The 25,406-nt window shown below is 47.1% G+C and overlaps 1 protein-coding gene across 2 annotated transcripts in view; it reads left to right on the top strand.

Annotated features, from left to right (window-relative positions):
- The window catches only part of GLIS1 (GLIS family zinc finger 1), a 227,622-nt gene that overhangs the window by 110,587 nt on the left and 91,629 nt on the right, over positions 1-25,406 (top strand). The gene's annotated exons all lie outside the window — the stretch shown is intronic.

Genomic DNA, 25,406 nt, shown 5'->3' with positions numbered 1-25,406 from the left:
GAGCTTTTGAGGCAGGGAGGCCAGGCTGTGTGGCTTGGAACAAGTTATCCTGGAGCATCTTAGAGTCCTCTTCTGTAACGTGGGGACAGTATCATGTTCTTCACGTGGTTGGCATCATGGCTTAGATAAAACAAGTCATGCCAAGCCCAGTGCCTGGCACACGGCAGGTACATAATTAATGCTGGTTCCTATGTCCCTCCTCCCTTCCTGTCCCACCTCTTCTCTGGTTGATAATCAGCCTTGGGAAGTCCCCAGTGGATTTCCCAGCCAGGCACATTGGCCCTGCGTTCTGCTATCTCTTCAAGATAATAAATACGAACAAAACCGAAATCCATTATTAGCTTCTTCTAGACTGTCTGCATGATTTATGGCTTCAAAGTGTCTCTAGTTAATCTGTCGAAAGGGATTTTAAATTTCATCCGTCTTCCCTGCTGGCAGCCTCCTCTACCTTGAACTCAGCTGTTTGACATGGCTAGTGCCGGGGTCCCATTTTAGAAACATTACAGTGGGCCGGCAGGAAAAAAAAAAATCTGAGATGGAGAGGCAAGTAGGAGGCTCAATTTGGCACATCTGCTTTTAATTCCACGCATCTCCAAAAGTGCAAATAACTTGAAAGTTCGCCCAGGGAAGAGGTCCGCTGTGCCCACGAGGGCTGCCTTAGGTGACTTTAAAGGAGAGAAGGATAATTACTGAAAATGAATTGTCACTGAAATAGAACTCTCCGACTGGCCAGGCTGACCATCTGCTGCTCACATGTTCAGGCGGCCCTTTGCGCCTCCCCCTCCCAGGCTTGCAGAGCGCTCAGCGCTGGGGTTTTCTTAACCTCTGCCTCCCAGGCTGCTCAGGTAATTGTTCAAGACTCATGCCAACCGTGGTAGTGGCTGCGCAGTTCCAATGCGTGGCTGTGATTATGGGACCTGGAGTTAGGGCACAGGCAGAAACTGCCCAGAATTCAGTTCAGCAGATGTACGGTAAGGCCCTGTGACCGTCAGGCCCTGGAAAGTGTGTGTGTGTGTGTGTGTGTGTGTGTGTGTGTGTGTGTGTGTGGTGTGTGTATGAATGCTCGTATGCATGTGCACATGGCACTCCACAGTTTGCAGAGTCCTTCCACATATATCACAGGTGGTGAAGCTGAATTGCATTCATTTATTTATTCAGTGAAATTGTATTCAGCCCCTGTGGCAGGCCAGTCCCTGTGTAAGGTGCCGGATGTGGAAGTGAATCAGCCACAGCCGTGCCCTCGGGCACCTGGGGGAGAGACTGCGAGGTCTACACCTCTGAGGGAGCTGAGCAAGGGTGTCCAGGCAGATTTCACTGAGGAGGCATCATTGAAAGCTGGGCCTTCTGGGATTCATGCATGTGACAGGTATTTGTGAATTCCTATCGTGAGCCAGGCTGTGTTCTCTAACCTGGGAAGTGATCAACACAGACCAAGTCCATGCCCGCAGAGAGTAGAAAATCAAAGATGTGAACAAAGAAACAAGATGCTGTTAAAGAACACAAAAGGCCGTAAAGGTCAAATAGGACAGCATGACCGTGAGGCTCCCAGGAAGCAAGGGAAGGCTTCCTGGATGAGGCGACGTTTGTGTTGAGACTGGAGTGGTGATAAGAAACTGCTGTGTAGACCTGGGAGAAGAGAGGCTAGAAAATGCAAAGCTCCTGAGGTATGTTTGAGGACGAGGCAGGCATCTTAGTTGGTCCAGGCTGCTATAACAAAGATACAATGGGCATTTCTCTCTCACAGCGGTGGAGGCTGGGAATTCCCAGACTCCATCTCCAAATATACCATCACCCTGGGGATATTCAACATGTGGGTTTGGGGAGGACATGAACATTCAGCTCATAACAGTGAGGGGCTAATAAGGAGGCAGAGAACTTAGCCCCCAACTAGTTCAGGGGTTCCTGATACAGGTGGGGGACCATCAGACTTGGGGAATGGGGGTCCCTGAAGAAGGTTTGGAGCAAAGTTGGGGCTTCCCGGAGTGAGGTGGCAGTGTGTAAAGCCTGTGACTACTGAGCTATCGAGGTCAGACTTGGCAAGAGCTCCAGAGGGGAGGTAGGGGAGGCTGTCTCCCGGGGAAGTAATGGGTTGTCTGTTGTTTGTTTATGTGACTTGCCTGTGATTGGATTCGTGACCCCACTAGCTGCAGTAATGGGAGCTTCAGTATTTGGCCAGGGTCTGGTCATACCAGAGGTGTGGGCTCAGAGCAGAGGAGGCTAGACCTTGGCACCATGCACTGCCCCCCATGCCATTCCCAAGAGCAGTCCCCAACTCTGGGCCTGGTAGTTCTACAAGGAGGCGAAGGGATAGTGCATCCACTGTTGTGAGTGGCTAGAGAGGAGAGCCAGGGAGACTGGGTCAGTGTCCTCACTACAGCTCCAAGGTCACTCAGCCCGGGCATCTGGGGGCCCACCTAGATCTCTGTGATGGAAGGTGGCTCCACCTCTGATAGGTGAGGCAGTTGTGGGCAGGCAGGCGTGAGCTCTTCAGAGGCAGCATCGTGGCCACCTGTGTCCCCCACCTGTCTCCCTGGCCTACAGCATGCACTTGGGCACCATTTCTGCACAGATGGATGGATTGATCTGAATAGGGGTTTGGGAGTCAGATAGGCCTAGGTTTAAATCAGTTTCTGATCTGAGCTTCTCATTTCTTCATCTACAAAATGGAGAAAACACGAGTATTAAATAAGGTTTTGCTTAAATAGCATCAGGCCCAGCTCCTGGCGTATAGTAGGAGCTTACTCTATAGGGGCTGCATTTCCCAGGGAAAGAGTGTGGGCTGGGAATGAGGGAGACAGGAATGTTAACAGTAGGTGCACAGTTAATGTCTGTTGAATGAATACTTAAATAAATGAAGAATGAATGGCTAATAATATGGCGTGCATATTGGGATTTGGTCCAGACCTGGGCCAAGTGATAAATCTATGGCTCTGTCATAATAGAGGATAAAGTCCAAGGTTACTGGAGTGGCCCACCAGGCCCCACCTGCCCCAGCCCTGCTCGTCTTACTTCCTGGGCTTCTTGGTCCTAGTTCTGAACACTCAAAACCCCCACATGCCTCCTGCCGTTGCATATCTCTGGCTGGTTGGTGGTCCATGCACTTTTGATGCTCTTCTTGCCCTTTCTGGAAAATAATCTTTCAGGATTTAGCTCGAGAGTCATCTCCTCTGGAAGATTTTTCTGACTCCTTCCTGCTCAGAAGCAGGAAAAGAATCTTAAGGGGCGCCTGGGGTGGCTCAGTCCGTTGAGCGTCCAACTTCAGCTCAGGTCATGATCTCACGGCTCATGAGTTTGAGCCCCGCGTCGGGCTCTGTGCTCATAGCTCGGAGCCTGGAGCCTGCTTCGGATTCTGTGTCTCCCTCTTCTCTGCCCCTCTCCCGCTCATGCTCTGTCTCTTCTCTCTCTCTCAAAAATAAATAAATATTCAAAAAAATTAAAAAAAAAAAAGAAGCTTAATACCAGGTATGTGATCCAGACCTGAAGCTGCCAGAAGCTGGGCTTACATTTTGCTTTCTGTTCAGAACTGTTCAACAAGAAGACAGTCCAGCAGTAGGTGTGCAGGTCCAACCTTCCAGCAAGCCAAGGTTGCTAGGACTGGCTGTCTCCCCGTTTTAATTTCCCTGGTGACTAAAAATGTGGAGCATCTTTACACCTTCTCGTGTGCATATTGGCATGTGCATATCTTCTTTCAGAGTCTATTCAAGTCCTTTGTCCATTTTTCAGTTGCACTGTCTGTCCTGTTACTGAGTTGTAAAAGTTCTTTATCTCTTCTGGATACAAGTCTTGTTAGATATATGTGTTGGGAATATTTTCTCACATTTTCTGTCTTGCCTTTTCATTTTCTCAGTGGTGTCTTTTAAGAACAAAGATTCTTAACTTGGAAGCAGTCCAACGTATCAACTTTTTCTTTGAGATATTTTCTGCTTTTTGTGTTCTGAGAAACCTTTGCCTGTCCCAAGTCATGCTCTCTTCTAAAAGTTTTATGGCTTTAGCTTTATGTTTAGATTGATGGTGTACTGTGAGTTGATTTTTGGGTATGATGTCAGAAAAGAGTCAAGGTTGTCTTTTCCATGCACTTATTTAGTTGTTCCAGAAGCATTTACTGAAAAGACTTCTTTCTCATTGGTTTGTCTTGGCACCTTGGTAAAAAATCAATTGTTCATAGTCGTGTGGGTTTATCTATAGACTTTTCTATTTGTTCCATTGATCTATATGCCTATTCTTCTACCACCACTACACTGTCTTGATTACTGTAGTTTTATAAAAAACCTTGAAATCAGATAGTCTAAATTCTCTCACTTTGTTCTTCATTTTTAATATTTGTTGGCTATTCTAGGTCCTTAATATTTTCAGATGTATTTTAGAATTAACTTGACAAATTTTGCCAAAAAGCCTGTGGGAATTTTTATTAAGATGGCATTAATAATGTTTATAGTCCATTTGGGTAGAATTGACATCTTAACCATGTTGAATCCTCCATCCATGAACATGGTATCTCTCCCCATTTATTTAGGTCTTCTTTTTTTTTTTTTAATGTTTATTTATTTTTGAGAGAGAGAGAGAGAGACCAAGCGCAATCGGGAGAGGGGCAGAAAGAGAGGAAGACACAGAATCCAAAGCAGCCTCCAGACTCTGAGCTGTCAGCACAGAGCCTGACCCGGGGCTCAAACTCACAAAATGTGAGATCATGACCTGAGCCAAAGCCGGACGCTTAGCCAACTGCACCACCCAGGCTCCCCTATTTAGGTCTTTTTTAACTTTCTGTCAGGAGTATTTAGTAATTTTCAGGGTAAAGGGTCTTATACAACTTTTGTTAACCTTATTCCTAAGCAATTTATATTTTTTGATGTTATTATATATGGTATTATTCCTTAAATTCCATTTTTGCCTCATTTTCTCTAGTATATAGAATTATAATTTATTTTTATATGCTGGCCTTGTGTCCTGTGACATTGCTAAATTAATTTATTATTTCTGTGTTTTTGATTTTGGAGATTACTTAGGACTTTCCATGTAAACAGTCATGTCATCTGGGAATAAAGAGTTATGACTCTTTATTTTCTTATTTTCATGCCTTGCCTAATTGCACCAGCTACGACCTCTGATAAGATATTGAAGAGAAGTAGTGAATGTGGACATCCTTACTTTGTTCCCAATCTTAGGGAAAAGCATTCAGTTTTTTGTTTGTTTGTTTGTTTGTTTTGTGTTTTTTTTGCCATAAAGCATGATGTTAGCTATAGCTTATCATTGATTTTATTTTATTGTATTGAGGAAATTCTTTTCTATTCCTAGTAAGCTGAGAGTTTTTATCATGAATAAGTATTGCTTTATTGCTTTTTTTTTTTTTTTTTGCATCTGTTGAGCTGATCATATGGCTTTTCTTTATTTTTTTAATTTAGTGAATTATGTTGATTGATCTAAAACCTTGCATTCTGAGGATAAACTTTACTTGGTCATAATGAATTATCTTTTTTATATATTGCTGGATTTGATTCACTGATTTTTTAAAATAATAGATAACAAACTTGATATCTTTAACCATAAATATGAAATTTTATTTTATTTATTCTTTTTTTTGAGAGAGCATTCAGATGGGGGAGAGGGGGAGAGGGGGAGAGGGAGGGAGGGAGGGAGGGAGAGAGAGAGAGAGAGAGAGAGAGAGAGAGAGAATCTTAAGCAGGCTCCACACTCAGCACAGAGCCTGATGCAGGGCTGGATTCCATGACCCTGAAGTCATGACCTGAGCCGAAATCAGGAGTCAGACAGTCAACTGACCGAGCCACCTAGGTGACCCATAAATATGAAATTTTAAAGAAAAAAGTAAGAAGTTATTTATAAGCCATAAAAAGTCCTAAACGATGGGTAAAGTAATAAATAAACTAAGAAGTCATGTACGCAGCCCTGTCACAGATGTGTGTTAATTGCCAGAGATAAACAATCTCAAGTCACTAGGTTTCTTGAGAAGTTAGCAAAAGAATCCCTTAAAAAGAAAAGAGTTGGCAAAATAGGAAATGGCATAAAATAATGATTTAGAAATATGTATATTAGATTCTTGAGGCTGCTGTAGCAAATTACCGTAAACTTTGTAGCTTAAAAACAACAGACATTTATTCTCTTACCCTTCGGGAAGAGTCTGGCATCAGGTGCTGGCTTTGGAGGCTAACGGATAGAATCCGATCTTCACCTCCTCCAGCTTCTTGTGGCTGTTGGCGTTCCTTGACCTGTAGTTGCACTGCTCTAGTCTCTGCCTCTGGGGACACATTGTCTCCTCTCCTGCGTGTGTCTCTCATGAGGATGCTTCCCATTGGCTTTAGGGCCCCCAGGATAATCCAGGAAGATCTTCCCATCTTAAGACCCTTAACTTCATTACATCCGCAAAGACGGTATTTCCAAACAAGATCACGTTCACACATTCCAGGGATTTGATGTGGGCTTATCTTTTCGGGGGCCACTCTTCAGCCTATTACACAGTGTAACTTTAAGATTTCCTGTATGAAACAATGGTACTTGATTTCTGATAATGAAATAAACTGAATAAATACTAAATAAGAAGACTAAATCAATCTATGATCCTTGATTTTGACCAATTTAATACTTTTTAAAATGCTACTCTGAACACAGAATGAAAACTTACTAAAACTAAAACTGTCTCCTCCAACACAAATTGTCATCGTTATAAATGGTTAAAATAAACAAGTTTTGGGTAACTGTTTGGGTAATTTGGGAATATTGCCATTTGGCAAAGTAATTTGTGGCTAATTGGCTTTTGATAAATTGGTCATTTGACATGTTGATTTTTGGCCAACTGGCTCTTGGAGAAGTGATGTTCGTCAAGTTGGACTGCCTCCCACATGGGCCTGGGGCTTGATGTCTGGGGCCAGGCTGTGAGGCCCACACGGGCGCCTGGCAGGCTGAGCGCCTGGTCCAGGATCCAAAGATCATCTTAGATCAGGAGGGGAGAATCCCAGAAGACCTGGCCACCCCCGCTTCATCGTGAGACCCTCCTCCAGGAGATTTAGGAGCTACAAATAATTAACAGAATGAGAGTGACCTTTCATTGACTGTGTGCTGGGCCCTGGGCTAAGTGCCTGTGGCATTTGACCCCTACAGCAAACCTGTGCAACAAGCATGATCATCTGCATTTTACAGTTAAGGGAGGGGGAGGTTCAGAGAGTTTGGGTTACCTGGCCATGACCACACTGGCAGATGAGTGGCAGAGTGGGGATTCCAGACCAGGTAGGTTGTCTGTCTGTAAAGCCCATGCTGTTAACCACTTGGTCAGAATGAATCAGATACAGTCCTTGTTTTTAAGCAATTGCTGGTGCAGTCAGCTCATTCAGAAAGAATTTCTGTGGGCCTCATTGCAACCTGACAGTGAAGCCCTTTCCTGTTTCTCCAGATGAGGAAACCGAGGCCTGGATAAGGTGTGAGATTTGTGGAAGGTTGCACAGAGGATCAGCGTCAGAGCTGGGATTAGAACCAGGCGGGGCCTCATTCCTCCTCGATCGGCCACCTCCACCTCCAGCCCGGCTCCTGGATTTCTGCTCCTTTGTGTCCTTTGTGTTGTCTCTGAAAGTGGGACAGACCCCAGAGGCCTCCCTGCCTTCCACCCCCCAGCCCTCCTTGCTTATGTCCATGTTAATGGGCCTTTGCAGGCTGGTCCAGCTGCCGGGTGTGAGCCAGCGAGCCACCTGGCGCTGCGTCTGCCACAGAATGTTTACGGTGCGTGGAGCCGGAACGAAACAACATCCATCTTGTTGACTCTGCTCCCAAACACTGCACTCATTCATGGCCGGCCTGCTGACAGGGTCCCTGTGCTTGGCGGTGAGCTGCCACGGCTCACCCGGCAAAACCTGGCAGCCAAGCAGGGTGAGGAGGAAGCAGGCAGCCTTTGGGGACCTCACGTCCTGAGCCCAGGCCCTCCTGCCCCTTTCTGTCCCCACTCTTCTCTAGCCAGATGCCTGGATTAAGATGGTACCCTGCAATGTCAGGGTTGGCCTGAAGAAATGATGCCGTGACACTGAGCTGGCATCAGAAGCACAGGTCAGTGACAGCCATAGGCTTCGGTGAGGCCCAGTGGGGCCATACAGGTTACCATGAGGTGCCGTATGGTCAAAGCCAGCAGCCTAGCAGCCTGGCATCCTAGAGAGAGCCTGGGCGTGACCCCAGGCAGTTTACCGGCATGGTCCTCATTGCCTCCCAGACTTAGTTTCTTCATCTCTCCAGTAGGGTTAACGATGACCTCTGCCTTCAGAACTGACGGGAGAATCCTTGAGACGCACTCATAAACCAAGTTGTGCCTATGAATATCTTATCTCTTCCAGGAGGCTAAGGAGAGTGTTACCCCCTCCAGCCGCCATTAAGAGGTAGAAGTGAGGCACCATGGAGTGAGTGCCTCTTGGGGACTGCAGAGAACTGGGTCTGATCCTGACTTGGCCACTGTCTGTGTGAACGTGGACAAGCCCCCTTGCTCTCTGTGGTCCTCAGTTTCTCTTTTCTGTAAAACAGGAGGCTGAGATTAGATGATCGTTGTAATAGAGATTTTAGCCTGTTTTAGCCCTGGCATCTTAACATCAGAATGACTGAGGTGATGCTTCTTAGGATGTGTGTTTGTGGTCCCACTGGGAATGGCCTCCCTGGGCCTGTGGGTTGTCCTGTGGGTGGGGCATGGGATGAACACTATAACCCTGGCTAAGGGGTTATTCCAAGTCTAGAATCAAGTCCCAGGTCGGCTTGTTTCTAGGTGTGTGACTCGGGAGAAGTCATTTCACCTTTCCGGGCCTTGGTTTCCTCACCTGTAAAATGGGCTAACTGATCTATCTAGCAAGACTATTGAGAGGCTCATGTGACCCACTTAGCATAGTACTCTGCCCTACCAGGTGCGGACGTAACTTATGTCACGCAGTAAGGGCTCAGGAGTGGGACTCCCAGCATTCCTGGGAGCAGCCAGTCACAAGGCAGGGTCAGGAGGAAGTGGCCACGACGCTGGAGAAAGGATGAGTACCAAGGTATGCCACCTCATCCTTGGGGATGGGGGGCACTTCAGTACTGGTACTGATCCGTCCTGATGTCCTTCTGTATTTAAAGGTCAATGTCACTCACCACTGACTGGCTCCTGAGGGCATCACCAGCGTCTGGCTCATCTCAGTGTCCAGTACCCAGGCCTGGCTTGGAGTAGGAGTGTCGGGGAGGGATAGGTGCTGTTCTCAGCACATTCCAGAGAAAGCCTTGGGTTCCTTTGGGAGGTGGCAGGCCCCAGGGTAGTGAGGAGCCCCAAGTGCTAGGGCCTGGGTTGGGGCAGGGGAGGCTGGGGCCTATCCAAGACCAGCCCCTCCTCTGGGTTGTGAGGCCTTTGACAGGGAATTCAGTATGGCTGTCTGGGTCTAGAAAGGACACGAACATTTAGGGGCGCCTCCAGTGCACTTCCTTTGTTTTATAGGAAAGGAAACAGGCCCAGGGGCTGGGAGCTGCTGAAGACGTGCAGTGAGTCTTCAGGGAAGCCTAGAATGCCAGGCTCGGCGTCCCTGCCCAGGGGGCCTTTCCTCGGACTCTTGACCCCAAGTGTGAGATATGGGGTCAGCACTGAACGTGAGGGCCACTGGACCAAAATACACCATTGATGCGTTTACTTTTAATGAGAACTTGCCTGCCTCCCCACGGAGGTGAAATGTGACCTCGTGGGCAGACTTTTCTGCAATCACAGCAGCCACGAGCATCCTCGAATGGGCTGTCCCTCATCAGCTGCGTTTCCTAGAAACCTCTTCCTTGCAGCCTGCAAAGTCCGGGCGGTGCAGCTGGGAGCAGAGCCCGGGCTGGGCCAGGGCTGCGTCCACCCACACTTCCACCACCCCACAGAGGCCTGCTGCTGTTTGGAATGAAAACACTGCTAGGTGCTGCTTCCCAGACCCTCAGACACGTTTGTGGATATGTTCGCTGCGTTTCCATCCCCCACTTCTCAGGGGAATCCGTGGGTTTCGGTCAGTAAAGCTGTAATGGCTGGAGCGGAGTCTGCGCCTGGCCGGCCCACCCCCAGGGGCTGAATCTTAGAGAAAAGGCTTCTTGTCTCTCTTGCCTTTCTAGATCTGCCTTTCCTGGCAGCAGGGGTTCACGAGTCATCCAAGGCCTCGTTCGTGGATGTGTTCGCTTCCGCATTTTTTCTTCAAGTTTCCACCTGAGCCACACTGCATGGTGCACGGGGAGCTCTGACGGGGACCCAGGGCCGGGGCGGGTGGCGGCACAGGGGGCATGTGTGGTGTGGGGGGAATGGCAGGGACTCAGAGGAACAAAGAACAGGCCAGGTCTGTGAGCAGCTGGCCTCAGCTGCAGCAGGGAGCATGTTGGGAACGGCGGGAGAGGGGCTGGGGCCAACAGAAGGTGCTCCGTCTTGTTTTCCTGGCTTAGACATTCAGAAGCTATCTCATGGGTTGTGGGGGCCTTGGAGGGTGAGGAGCAGGGGGGGACTGGTCAAGACTCTCGTGCTTTGGAAAGACCACCTGGCTGCTGTGGGGTGCAGGGATTGCATTCAGGGAAGAAGGGAGACTGTCGTCCAGGTGAAAGAGGTCGCTGTTTGAACTGAGGCAGAGATTGAGAGTGGTTAAGTGCGGGAATGGGGGGCTGAGGGAGAGAAGAGAGCTGAGTTGGGGAACATTGCAGGAGAGTGGGGAAGGTTTGGGGTGGGGGAGGAAAGGGGTGCGGAGGTGAGCTCAGTCTCAACCCCCCAGCCGCTGCTGATCAGCCAGTGCCGGGGACTGCACCTGCTGGAGCCCCTTCTATGGCCTGCCTCTCTGGGGGCTTCCCAGAGTCATCGTGGCACAGCCCACCTTGTGTCCCCAGGCCCCTTCCCTGGGGACCCACCTGGGAACCATGCACCTGCCTTCTTGACGGTCCTTCTGGGTTCAGGGCTCTCTCTGTGTCCCTGAATCCAGAAACGGACCATGAGATTCAAAGACCTCAAGACATGGGCCCTCCCTCTGTGTGTCTGAGCACTGTAGAATCAGACACACTTGGCCAAAAGGCTCTCCGGTACTCCCCTCACTATGCGACTGTGGAGGAGGCCTTGCTTTCCCCATCTGAAAAATGAGTTGGCTGCGGTCGGGGGTTCACATCAGCGCTTCCTTTTTCTAACAGGGCCCTTCTTGTCCTGCCTCCTTTACTCTCCTAAAATGAAATTCGCAGATAATGTAACCCGCCTACGCCATAATTCTTAAAAATTCCATATAATGTTTCAATTGTATTATAAAAAAGAAATGAAAGGGAAGGAACTCCTAAGTAACGTGCATTTCCCTGCATAAGCTGAGGCACAACCGTGCCAGGAGACGGGATGAAGTCGTCAGCTGCCTGCACCTGCGTGCGGCATCCCCAAACCTGCCAGCTACAGACACACAGACATCACAAGCTGAGTGACCGAGGGTGACGTGATTTTCTGAAATGGTGAACAACTCCTGGGCAAGTTCCAAACAAAACACAAGCCAGTCTTTCCTCAATTTACATGGTAGTTCCATTCCTGGAAAATTCAGTATATGTTAAGACCATGAACAAGTTGTTTATATGTAAGATGGAGCTATGTTCTAGGCATTGGTGGTGAGGTTGCTCATTTACAGTTCTTTTAAGTATCTGGAAAGACATACAAAAGTTAGTGGAGAGCTGACCCTCCTTGGGGCCCATCCCTGACTCCTCCCCACTAAATGACAGTGACTTCCAGTCCTTGTGACCAACAGAAATTCCCCCAGTGATTTTCAGCATGCTCCCTGGGGTAGAACATACACTCTGGAGAGTCCCTGTTGCAGTGATGCCCCTTGGGCCTGGTGGGTGACAGTGCAGACTGGAACACTGGCTGTAGTTCCTCGACGAGGGCAGAGGAGGAGAGCAGAAAGGCTTCCTGGAGGAGAGGCCCTGGGAGCTGTGTGGATTCAGATCTGGGGTACCAAGGTCGGGAATTTTTTCAGAAGCCGAAGCAACTTCTATGACTTCTTCAGTAGGCTTTGCCAGCCTTTTGTGGCCTTAATACGAAACAAACCATCTTTTCCAGAGTCTGAAACTCTGATTCTCTCTGAGGGATGAGGAAAGGTTCCCTCTGCCTGCTCTGGGCTGCATCCCATGATGCACCCTTTCCTGGAGGTCGAGGTGTCTTCCTGCAGGTGGTGGTATTTTCTCAGTCAAAACAACTGATCCTTCCCAGGGAGACCCAAGAGGGAGGATGGGGATTTTAATGTGCTGGCATCTCACATCCTACCCCACATTCCCCCAGCTGCCTGGAGCTGGGCATTTCTCCCTATTGTTATGTCTTTCTTCTTGTTTCATATACTTTTGAGCACTTTGGGGGAATATTTCATCAGTTAGGGGGAAGAGCCAGCATGAACATAGAGGTTAATTAGCCTGATTTAAAGGGAAAGAGGTTTTTTTTCTTTTTTTAAGTCAAGCATGAAATAATAAATATATGCCTCACATAAACATTTATGGTCCTGTATTTACTGAAAAAAAAAGACAGATGGAATATGTTTGTCTTTGAGAAGTTTTTATAGATTCAACAGTCATTTCCTCTGAATTTCTTGTCATCCTATGACTCTTGGGCTGTTTGGGGCTTGGATAAAAAGTGGTTCTTGGTGATCATCACTTTTGCTCCCTGATGATTTGGACCAGCCAGGGTCGTGCGTGGGCTCAGGGCACTCTAGGTAGTGGCAGGACTTCTGATTAGAGACATGTGGGATTTTACAATCCCAGAACCAGAGAATCTCCTCGTGTCTCATCTGTGACATCACAGAATCTTAGAACCGTAGTAACTGAAATGCTTAGCTTTCTAAAAATGCATCATCTCAGAAGGAGAGAACTGTGGAATTTTAGAATCCCAGATGCATGGAAATTTCTCATTTTAAATTTTGGAATCTTGATGGCTCAGCATGAGAAAGTGTAGAAACAGACTTTTAAGAGATACCAGTTTATTAGCCCTCCGCCGCCCCCCCCCCAGTATATTTACATACGCTAAATACACATAATGCTTTCTTCAGCCAGCCCCTGGGTTCCCTCCCCACTCAGCCTGGAATCTCAGTCACTCCTGGGGAGTGGGGGGAGCACACTAGCAGTCATTTACAACCAATGTGGGTGCAGCCTTTCAGCCTTTCCCAAGGATGGAGCTGGGAGGGGGAGGGGAGGAGTAGAAGGAGAGGGTGGGGAGGAGGACAGGCTAGGAGGCTGTGAGACAGCAGGGGGAGGGCAGAGGCTCCTCTTGAGGAGAGGAAGCCCTGAGTCCTGAGGACGTACTGGGCAGCGCATCTTTCGAATCAGTTCCCTTACCTCATGTGAACATGCCTATGTCCTTTAGGGCTGTTCTCTTCTGTAAGCCATTAAGAGGACAGGTACCCAGAGGTCCCCCGGGCTGGTGTCTGGGCGTGCTCACACGTACCCTGCCCCGGAAGTGCTTGTGGTGGGCTGGGAGGGAAGGGTATGCTGGAAGATGGTCTGTGCCATGTTAGGGACAGCCAACTCCATCTTGGGTCTATACTCAAGGATGGATTTTGGCACAGATTTTTATTAAAATAATAGAAAATATTTTGGAATGTGTAATACAGAGATTTTCAAAAGAAATTATTTTAAAATTTGTGTAAGGTAAAATTTACATCACATGTGAGTGTGAACAGTTCCATGCGTTTTGACAAATGCATAGTCATTACGTCAGGAGTGCAAACACCATTACAGTCAGCAATTGGGACAGTACCCTCACCCCCCAAAGGAATGGCGAGTTTAGAAAACATTCCTATGATGAAGCCACCGCTCTCCCTGCATCATCTACTCTTTTCCTTCTAAGGTCTATTTTCAACACAAAACTCAGATGTGATCCCACACCATAAGTGAGATCTGGTTGCTCCTGCTTTCCCCCTCTGATGGCTTCCTGATGCATCAGGGTAAAACCCAGATCCTCACCAGGACCTTCCCAAGACCCTGCCAGTCAGGTCCAGCTTGCTCATCACCTGCCCCTTTCACCCCTGCTCAATGGGCTACAGCCACCCCTGGACTTCTTGTGTTCCTACTCTGGAGAACACTCCTACCTCAGGGCCTTTGTACTTGCTGCTCTCTCTGTGGGAATGCTCTTCCTCCTGGTTCCACCTGGATCTTTCCTTCTCTTAAGTTTCTGTGCAGACCCCTCAGAGACACCTGTCCTGACCATCTCCATCTCTGTACTTTCTAGCTTCTTACCCCTATTTTAATTCACAACGTTTATCTCTACCTGATATTGTAGGATATATTTGTGTGTTTGCCTTTGAAATTGTCTTCTTCTCTCTTAGCAGAATGAAAACACTGGGAGAATAGGGATTTATCTTCCTCATTCATCCCTGCATTCCTGGTGACTGGTACCTAGAACACTGCATTTCTGGTGCCTAGTGCCTAGTCCTGGCACATAGGCATTTAGTGTACATGTGTTAAGTGGGTGAAGGAATTAATAGCATTTGATGTACATTTTGCATTTGATATTAAAGGAAATTTTGCATTTTTTTTTACAACCCAGGTTATTTTCATGTCTATGGAATTTTGAATCCTGCCCTTTCCTTTGAATATACTTCTCATAAATATTTTCCCTTCTAATTAAAGCCTTTGATAAATCCAGCAAAACCTATCAGATGCCTCGTGATGAGGCAAATTCATATAAAACATGATTGGCCGTTGCCTCTGCCCTCCATCCCTTCTCTTCACAAATGGGGCTTTGAGATTGTTCATTTCTCTGGGGCTTGCAAGGCATGCTGGTCTTAGGAACTGACCGCCTCACAACCACATGAGACTTTCTCAGTTCCTTGTGTGCTGTGTATTTTGTGGTAAATGGGCTATTCCCAACATATCTAATAACTAAGAACTTTTTTCCCACATATTAGCTGGAAAACCACCAAAAGTATAATTTTTAAATTATGTAATAACATAACTCTGTACTTCTAATTAATTATAGTTTTTGCGCCATGCTATTGCATTATGGTGAGATTTTACTGTATCATGTTTAATGGCCACATGAAATTTCTGAAGAACCTTACTGTGGTTTACCTAATAGTTGTTGTATTATTAGATATACAGGCTGTCTCCTACTCTTTTCTGTTATAAACAACCCTGAACTGGTAAATTAAGAGATTTGTTTGTTTGTTTTAACAAGAATACCAGACTGGCGAGGGTACAGGGAAACAGGTATTTTCCTATACTGCTGATGGTATCAAATGGTATATTCATATTACTTTTGGAGAGCAATTTGAACTGCAGGTAGCTAAATTCTTAAAATTTTGCATGTCTTTTGATTCAGCCATCCCACATCTAGGAATTTATCTTAAGGCTGTAAATATGAACGGACATGAAGACAGGTCTCTAAGGACATTCATTACATGATGGTTTCTAGCTTTAAACTTTTCTAAACAGTCTTAATCCCAATTCTGGAGGCTAGGTTAAATAAAGTATGTACAACCATATGATGGAATACTAGACAGTCATTAAAATTATTTGCTGGAAGGGGCTTTTTACATTTGGCTATACCAAGTAAGTTTGTATAAAATATAAAAACCAACTGTTTGAAGACATCAGAGGACTACCAAGACATCCAGGGCTTGAGAAACCAACATTCTGAAGAGAAAAGAAATGCACTGATGTGGATTTGACACTGTACCACTTCTTCCTTTCAGGTATTTGCCAATTTGCAAGTGGTGTAGGACTAAGAGAGAGCTGAACAGCTTTCTACAACCTTACTTTGCTGGAGAGACAAAAATTGGAGTTTAGGGTTACCAAGATAGGCAGTTCTGGAAGGGCCAAGATTCCATGGAGACAGGAAGTGGCAAAATGCAAGCCTAACATTCAGTGTGTTGCTTTTCCTTTCAAAATATTTGTTGCTTCTTAAGTGGCACAGGCTAAGTGGCTGAGAAATCAACAGAGTATGGCAGTTAAGAGGTTGAGAAGCTAAGCAGAGCTTTCAACAGCTTCAAGTTCTAGGAAGACACATACTGAAGTTTAGTGTCAACCAAGGAAGAGGAGCCCTGGCCTCCCAAGCTTTTAATTGGGACCCCTGAAGGGCAGCATCCTAGGAGAAAGGATGAGCAAGACATAGATCTACTTTTACAAAGACTTAAGCCCAGCTTTAAAGCAGCTAAAGCCTAAAGTGGATAAAGATGATCTTCCCCTCTTTTAACTACTTATAAGAAGCAAAAGAGGGGCGCCTCAGTGCTTAGCTGTTTAAGTGTCTGACTCTTGATTTGGGCTCAGGTCATGATCTTATGATTCATGAGATTGAGCCCTATGTCAGGCTCTGTGACAGTGTGGAGCCTGCTTAGGATTCTTTCTCTCTCTTCTCTCTCTGTCCCTCCCCTGGCTCACACAGACTCCCTCCCTACCCGCTCTCTCTCTCTCAAAATAAATAAACATTTTTTTTTTAAAGAAACAAAAGGAAATTCTCTCTTAGGAAGGTAACATCATCTGAGGCCTGTAAAAATTTCATACACAACATTGGAAATTTAGTCAAAAATTATCTGGGATACAAGGAAACAGGAGCAAGAGGGGGAGAATCATGATAAAAACAGATTCACAGGTCCACATTTTGGGGTTATCAGACATAGCATTTAAAATAACTGTCATGAATATGTTTGAGAAAATAGAGAAATGGAGAATTTCAACATATCTGAAAGCTGTAAAAATAAATGAATTGGAAAATTAAAAGATACAATAAGCTTAAGGACTCAAAGGTGGATTTAATAGATTAGATATGGCTAAAGAGAAGATTAATGGATTGGAAAATAGATTAGTAGACAATATCTAGACTGAAGCTTGAGTTTAAAAAGATGGAATACAGAAAAGAGCATAAGAGGTTTATAGAACATGATGAAAAGGTCTAACATACATTGTTTCCCCAGGAATGTAGATGAAAGATAATGGGCAGAAGTAATATCCACAGTGATAATGGCCATCAGTTCACCAAAACTGACAGAAGACATCAAGCCACATATTTAAGAAGCCCTATGAACTTCAAGCAGAATAAATACAAAGAAATTCACATCTAGGGGTGCCTGGGTGACTCAGTTGGTTAAGCGTCTGACTCTTGATTTTGACTCAGGTAATGATCTCACTGTTTGTGAGTTGGAGCCCCACACAAGCTCCATGCTGAGAGTGCAGAGCCTTCTTGGGATTCTCTCTGTCCTCTCTCTTTGCCCCCCCCCCCAACTCACTCTCTCAAAATAAATAAACTTAAAATAAAAGAAAATCACATCTAGGGACATCTTAGTCATAGTCAAACTGTTGAGAATGAAACGTGAAGAGAAAACTTTAAAAATAGAGATGGGGGGCAATGTAGTATCTTGAAAGACTTAAAGATGACTTTTCAGCAAAAATGATGAACTCGAGAAGACAGTGGAATGAATCTGTAATGTACTGAAAGAAGGTGACTGCCAACCTAGAATTCTATACCCAGCAAAAATATCACTCAGAAGTAAAGGTGAAAAAAGAATATTTTTAGACAAACAAAAGTTGAGAGAATTCTTTGCCAGCAGACTTAACAATTTTTTAAATACCTTCATGTAGAAAGAAATTGACTCCCATATGGAATCAGTAGAAGGTAAACTATTTGAATAAATATAGACTATATAAAACATTGATAATATCTGGTGAGGTTTAAAAATATATGTAGAATTAAAATACACACAAGAATAACCCAGCGAGAGAGCAAGAGAAAGAAAGTGTGTGTGTGTGTGTGTGTGTGTGTGTGTGTGTGTGTGTGTGTAGTCCTGAGGTTCTTGCACTTTACAGGAGATAGTAAATATATTAGTCTGTATTAGACTGCATGCAATAAGTCTACAATGGAGACTATAATTGCTAGAAAACCACTAATAATAAAAGAATGTGTGTTTAGCAAGTTAATAGATATAGAAACTGGTATGATAAAAAAAAATCCCTGATCTGAAAGATTGCAAGAGAGAAAAAGAATAGAGAGTAGGTGGGACAAATAAAACACAAGTAGTAAGATTGTAGATTTAAAGCAAAATATAAGTTACTTACATTAAATGTAAATGGTATAAATGAACTACCCAACAACAAAAGTTGTCACAGTAGATAAGAATTATTTTCTAGAAGAATATTGTATTAGTAAGGATGCTTTTTGTTTTAAGTAACAGAAAACCCATTTGAGATAGGCTTAAAATTGTATAGGAACTTCACTCTTCACACAAAACGTTCTTAGCGCCACCAATGCTATGATTTAGTGTCTCTTGGTTTATTGTTCTTGCCTTCCAACCAACTTCCCGTGGGAAGACAAGATGGCTCCCCCTAGCTGTCAGGGCCTCACGCCTCCTCACTTGCATGTAAGGGAGGAGAGGCTGCTCTTTCCCCAGTTGTCAACAGAAGTTCCAGGACTCTAGTTAAACCAACTTGCATTATGTGCCAATCACTGTGGCACTGTGGCTGGCAAGAGAACGTCATGGTGATTGGTTCAGGCTTCCACAGCCCCCTCTGGAGTGGGTTAATGAGGAAACAATGAGGCAAACACTCACATGGCGTCTACTATGTGCCAGAGGTACTATCTATCGTAGGCATTTTACGTGTGGTATAGGAACCCATTTCACCTTCATAAACCGGCACAGAGATGTTAAATAGTTTGACCCAGACAAGGTCACAGCTAGTAAATGGAAAAACCAGGATTCAAACCTAGTTACTTAGGCCCCAGAATCTGCATCCCACATGCTATCTATACTGAGTCTCCTTCTCAAGCCCCATAGATATAGGAAATATGGGACTCTGTTAAGGAATGAATACTATGTGTTATGGACTGGATGTTTGTGCTTCCCCAATCCATATGTTGAAAGCCTAACCCCCAGTATGACTGTAATTGGAGATGGGGACTCTAAGGAAGTAATTCAGGGTAAATGAGGTCATAAGGGTAGGGCCTGATCCAATACAATTAGTGTCCTTAAAAGAAGAGATACCAGAGGGTATGTGCATTCACTCCCTCCCTCCTTCTTGCCCTCTCCTCTTCTCCTTCTCCTCCCTCTCTCTTTTCTTTCTCTTTCTCTTTTCTTTCTGCATACACTGAGGAAAGGCCATACGGAAGACATAGTGAGAAGACCACCATCTACAGGCCAGGGAGAGAGCTCTCACCAGATACCAAATCAGCAGGAATCTTGATCTTAGACTTCCTGCCTCCAGAACTGTGAGAAAATAAATGTCTATCGTTGAAGCCAGCCGGGCTGGGGTGTTTTGTTATGGCAGCCCAAGTGGACTAACACACTGGGGAAGCAATCACTGCATTGCCTCTAAATCCCTTCATGATGGGCAACAACATCAGGCCAATCCTGCCTTCCAAGTCCGAGAGAGCTGGGCTTGCATCTCCCGACTCCACCCTCTGCCAGCTGCGTGACCTTGGACAAGTCAGTTACTCTTGCTCTGGAAAATGGCATTGGTAATTCTGGCATGGAAAGAGCCTAGTACTTCTCAGGTTTCACTAGTCTGAGTTCCCGTAAATAAATCTAGCTTAGCTTTAAAGGGGGAGTTTATAGAGTTTGGGGGATGTGGGATAAGAGACGATGGGCAGCCATGAGCCCGGTGTGAGGCCTTGAGCATTAGGCTCTGCGGCTCCAGAAGCCCTGACAAGATTACAGGCCCCCTGATGGCTGTGAATGCCCCAAGGTGGCTCCAGCGTGGGTGAGTGGACCTTGGCTAGCTCATCCCACCTGGTCTGTGGACATGAGAACGAATCTGGCTGTGTGCCTTCCTGCTTCTCCTCTTTCAGAAGCCCCCACCTCCTGCTGTTTGCGAGACCTTTGGGTTTGGTGAGGAGAGGGAGGTATAGGGTTCCTATACCACACATAAAATGCAGCCTGGTGAGGCCAAAGGGGTCCTGCAGGGTGGCAGTGCGGGCCCTGCTTCTGCTGTGTGTCCTGAGAGAACCACTCGCCCTTCCTGGGCCTGTGAAGTGGAGCCTCTTGTCTCCCACTCTGTGGGATCTCTAGTGTTCCTCCTGCCCTGGCCTGGCACTCCCACTACTCAGAGGGGAAAGCTGAGGCTCAGAGAGGGGGCCAGGGCCCTGCTCTACCCTGACCGAGCCTGCAGAGCCCAGGCTCAGACTCAGGACCCCATTAGCCTGAAGTTGCCCTTCTTTGGCCATTAGTGCTCACTACTTGGCAACACGCATTTCTGTCCCAAGAGACACAGGTCACCCTGGGAAGGCGATTACTCTGTCTCCTCAGCCCGTCAAGAAAGTAAAACAGAGGGGCCTTTTCTAGGGTGCTGCACCCACCGTGCCTCTAAATACATTAACTCATTTACTCCTCACTGCCTTTTTCTGGAGCTGGGATTCTTATCCCTGTTTTACATATGAAGAAACTGGGGCTCAGAAGGGTGAGGTAGGTCATCTAGGGTCACATAACCTGAAAATTCAGGGTAGGGCCAGGGCTTCAATCTGGGTGGATGTGTCACAAAAACAAGTGACAGTGACAGTCCTTCCAGCCACCCACCTTCCCAGGGTTTCCAGGCACCTCCTGCGGGTCCAGCCGTGTGCTAGGAATGAGGGGAATATCTCCAAGGGGGCCTTGGTGTCTAAAGAACCTACTTACTGTGTGACCAAGATAAGCCTGTCCTTCATCTAGGTTCATGTTTTCTGTATGTGAAGTAAGTTGGACAAAATAATGTCTCAGGAGGCATTGACATTTAGCAGCTCTGGGGCTCCACAACTCTTGTCCCGAAGGTTTTTATAGACTTGTGGGGGAGGCAGGGTTCTAACTGCACTTGAAAGCATTGGTGTGGCAGTACAGAGTGGTGTAATCTTGATTTTGTGGTGACATGGTGGAGATTTAGAAATAAAATATTTCAAGTACTTGGCATGCGCTGGGTGTGCATAAAGTTACACCTTGAATGGTAGCTGTTCACAGAGACTGCTGTGAGCTGAGGTAGGGGAGCTCGGAGGGCAGGGAATATCCTGGAAGGAGATGCACTGCTCCCAAGCTCTGAGGGCCCAGAGGAGTTTGGGGGGTGTCAGGCTGTCCTCACTGGGTGGGTGAGGATGTGTGCAGCATAGCAGCAAAGCACTATGGGAGTGCAAGGTAACGCCCAAGTGGAGGGATGGGCCCAGGCTGTGAGGGCCCCCCATCCAGGCCAAAGGGACTTCATTTATTGAATGCCTGCAAGGGACCAGGCCTGCATTCAGTATTTTCCAGGGGTTTTCACATCAACTCCACCTTCTAAAAATCTCCCCGTATTACAGATGCAAGAAGGTGCGATGGTTTCATATTTTGAACCTCTGTCTTTCTAACTGCAAAAACCCTATGTCTAAATGCTGCATGAGCTCAGGGATTGGCAGATTACAGCCCCAGAATCAATGAGCTGTTTTTCTAGATAAAATTGTATTGAAACAAAGCCCCATTCATTTATTTACATGTTGTCTGCGGCTGCTTTTCACTGTTGAGTAGTTGTGGCAGACTGTGACCTGCAAAACCTACAATATTTGCTGCTTTGCCCTTTTTTAGAAAACATTTGTTAGAGTAAAAATGTTTGCTAGACTAGATAGCTAAGTCAGAAGATTCAGTGTATGTCTGAGCCCTACACTTGCTGTGTGAGCTTAGGCAAATTGCTTGCCCCCTCTGAGCCTGCCCAGCCAACTCTTGACAATTGTGGTGAAGGTCACAGGTGATGGCTGCAAAATGTTTTCTATACTGTGAAGTGTGGTACCCTATCGCCAGCCTGGCACCTGGTGGACAGTAAAACTCTGCTTGTTGGTGAACGAGGAACAGTCATTGTGCAGGCCTTCCTAGACCCAGCTGCTGGCTGCTCCTGGGACTGCAAGGAGGTGGCATCTGGGCCTGAGATGCTGAATGCATCATTGTTCTTCTCGTGCAGACTTGGCAGGTTTGAGCATAAATTAAAATTCTTGTGGGGAGTCACCTTATATGTGGTACCACTTTATAGCCAAGTCATTACGGTAATTTGCAAAACTCTCTGGTGTGTAACTGGAGTCATTTGCTTCAGATTTGCTGGCTGTGACCTCATTCAGGCTGCCCGGTCCTGCATTTGGTGACCCTTGAGCCTTGGAGACTTGTCCTGAGTCTGGCCTCAGGGTTAACCAGACCTGACATTCTGGGGCTAGAATACAGGGGCTTTGCCTCCCTCATGGATAAATAGGAGAAGAAAATGATTATCATTATCATCCTCATTTCTTTTCAAGTGCTGTGAGCTAGGCACCATGCCAAAGGCATTGTGTCCATAATCTCTTGTGATTGTCCTCACAACCTTGTGAGTAGCTGTTAGCACCATTTTACAGATGAGAAAATAGAGACTTAAAGAGGAAACTAAACCAAACCCTTACCTAGTCCTGGGGGTGCCATCCAGGCTGTGCTGTGGATTTGCTGTCTGACCAAGGCAGGTCCTTTCCTTCTCTGAGCCTCAATTTCTTCATCTGTTCATTAAATGAGTGGGCAGTCGGTTCCAGCCCCAACATTCTAGAATTTCTCACTAACTTATAAAAGCGAACATAGGACTTCCTCACCCTCCAAGTCTCCAGTGAAGCTTCATTTACATGGAAACCAGGTCTAGTATCTGCTCTTGGCTCCAGTGGCACAGAGAGAGACATGGCTGCGGGCATAGCCCTTCCCAGGGCACCTCCCTCCCCCAGCCTGCCTCAGAGCAGCAGGGCCAATGTGCCCTTCTCATTCCTCTGCCTGTGCAGGGAAAGACTCCGCCCTTGCTCCCTGGAGATGAAGAGTGAGCAGGGATGGTTCTTGGGATGCCTTTGGGGACGGAGAAGCAAGATACCAGTAGGCGGGAGGGCAGTGGGAGGCCCCCTGGCTGACTGGGACCCGTGGTGGGCAGTGGTAACAGCATCTCTGGGACACACATTATAGTCTATGGTTTAATTTCCAGCCTTTGAGAAAGCAGGTGGCCCAGGGAAGGGTCTGGCATGGGCTTTGGGAGACCTGGGTTTGGGCCCCAACTGTGCCAGCAGTTGCCACGAGACCTGGGACAGTCGCTCGCCAGCTCTGATGCTCCCCTCCCTCTGTGAGTTAGGGAGGCTGATGCATTTATCCAGAGTGTTGTGAGGGTCACACAAGACAAGGGCTTGGATGGGCTTGGAGCCCTAAACAGTGCCAAACTGTGACCTGAGGGGCTCCTTCTTTCCTCCCTCCAAGAGCTGGCTTCTTTGTTTATTGTAGGAAGACATCTTACATATCCGGTGGAGAAGAAGCCAACGGGCCTTAATTATTTGTCGGGTAATAACTGTTTTTTCCCACGGAGGTGATGGGTTTGCATATCAGCTCTGCCCTTTACTCCCTGTGTGACTTTGGGTAAACCACTAGACCTCTCTGAGCCTTCATGTGCTTGTCTGTAGATGGAGTGGTCCTATCCTGTGACAAAGACTGAAGTTCAGGAGCCATTGGAATGGTTGTACTTTGACTTCCCACAAGACCCCCCCCCCAACATGATCTTCATTGGAGTCAAAGGTGGGGATGCCTGTTTGGGGGTCCCCAGTTGTTCATCGGTTGGCTGAGAAGCAGCAGGACCGAACTCAAGCTTTGAAGTCTGAGAGATCTGGGTTTGAATTGTGACCCCCACCTCTTACCCCCGAGCCTGGTCAGAGGCACTTAATCTCTCCAAACCTCAGTTTTTCTCATCTGAAAAATGGCTCTAATGAGCCCGCCACACAGGGATGGACACTTGAAGGGAACCATGTGCCTCATGCCTAGGAGGGGCTTGATAAGTGCTGGGCTCCCCAGTGCCTTTCTGGGGGCTCACCTTCCATCGCTCCACACATACTCCTTAAGTGAAGGGAGGGTAAGCAACCCAGAGGCCCCCAGTGGGTCTGGTGGGTTTTTGGAGGAAGCTCAGAACCACCTCCCCAACCCAAAGACTGGGAGAAAGACCCTGGCAAAACAGCTCTGTGTGATGATTAAGCTTTCTTTGCTCCAAATGCTATTAATGGTCATAAAATTATCCACAGTTTTCTGAGGCCCAGGCCCAGGGTCTGCCTCAATGGGACAATAAAATCGCATGCAGAAACGATTTGGAAAAGGGAGAGACCGCCAAGCAGAGCTGGGGCTAAACGAGCGGCAGCCTGCTCTCATTAACTCAGGCCATTCACATTTGTTACCAGGGATTTCTTTTTAATTAAAAAACAACCAAGTTATTAAAAAATAGGCTTGTGAGCGGCTGGCCCAGCAGCAGCCGGAGCCAGCGGGAGTGAGCGTTCCTCGCAGCAGGAATGAGCCCAGGGAAGGTGACAGGCGCTTCTGAGCAAATCTTCATGCGTGCCCTCTCCAGCAGGCTCGCCTGTGCTTGGGAATGCAGAGGCTCAGCTGAGCCCCGCCTCGGCCCTGGGAGCATTGCTTCCGGGCTGCAAACTGCAATGTGCTCGGCAGGTGGATGCCTGGAACCTGTCAGAGCTGTGGGCACTCGGCAAGTCAGCACGGAGGCTCCAGCCCCGCTTCGGGTTGGGCGAGGATTAGGGTTGGGTGAGGTGGATCCTGGAGGATGGGGTTGCATTTTTGTCTAAGAGGCTACTTTTTGTCACGTAGCGATTCAGAATTGGGGTTTGGGTGCGACAGACCTGAGCCAGAGATCCAGCCCAGACTCTTACTAGCTGTGTGATCTCGGGCAAGTGACATAAGCTCCCTGAGCCTCTGCTTCCGCTGTGCCTCTCCTCATCCTCAGTCTCGGCGGCTAAAATCAGGACCTGGGGGCAGCTCCCTGCTCATCTTAATGGCTTGTCTTGCTCAGAGTTGACCGTACTGGACAAATACCTGGGCCTGTTAATAATGCTTTATCATAGGGGTGCCTGGGTGGCTCAGCCGGTTAAGCGTCCAACTTCGGCTCAGGTCACGATCCCACGGCTTGTGAGTTCGAGCCCCGCATCGGGCTCCGTGCCGACAGCTCGGAGCCTGGAGCCTGCTTCGGATTCTGTGTCTCCCTCCCTCTGTCCCACCCCTGCCAGTACTCTGTCTCTTTCTCTCAAAAATAAATAAAACATTAAATAAAAAAGAATAATGCTTTATCACATCTGTAGGACACTTCATGCTTTTCAGAGTGCTGTTTGACAATGAGAACAATTTCCATTCCTGGAGCTCACCCACTAGGTGCCAGCACTGTGCTGGGGGCTTTGCACCTCAGCTCTCAAAACCTCACGGCCATCTCTGGAGAGCTGGTGCGCCTGTCTTCATTTTATACCAGGGAGCGGAGGGTCAGCCTCGGGGAGGGATGTGTCCAAGGCACAGACTTGGTTAGGGGTGGTCGGGGCTCACCCCGAGGTCCATCAGGCCCCAAAGGCCGTGTCTTGTCCTCCTTAGGGTTATGGCTGCCAGGCGACAGGACAGAAAGACTGAGAACATAGCTTCCAGATTAACCCTCCTCGTGCTGTAGAAGAGAACGCTGAGGCCCAGAGAGAGGAAGTAGCTTCTAACAACTGTGCCTAACAGTTTTGTTAC

The sequence above is a fragment of the Panthera tigris genome, chromosome C1 (assembly GCF_018350195.1).
Source record: "Panthera tigris isolate Pti1 chromosome C1, P.tigris_Pti1_mat1.1, whole genome shotgun sequence".
NCBI lineage: Eukaryota > Metazoa > Chordata > Mammalia > Carnivora > Felidae > Panthera > Panthera tigris.
Note: the sequence above shows the minus strand (reverse complement) of the source record. Positions and strands in the feature narration are given on the sequence as shown.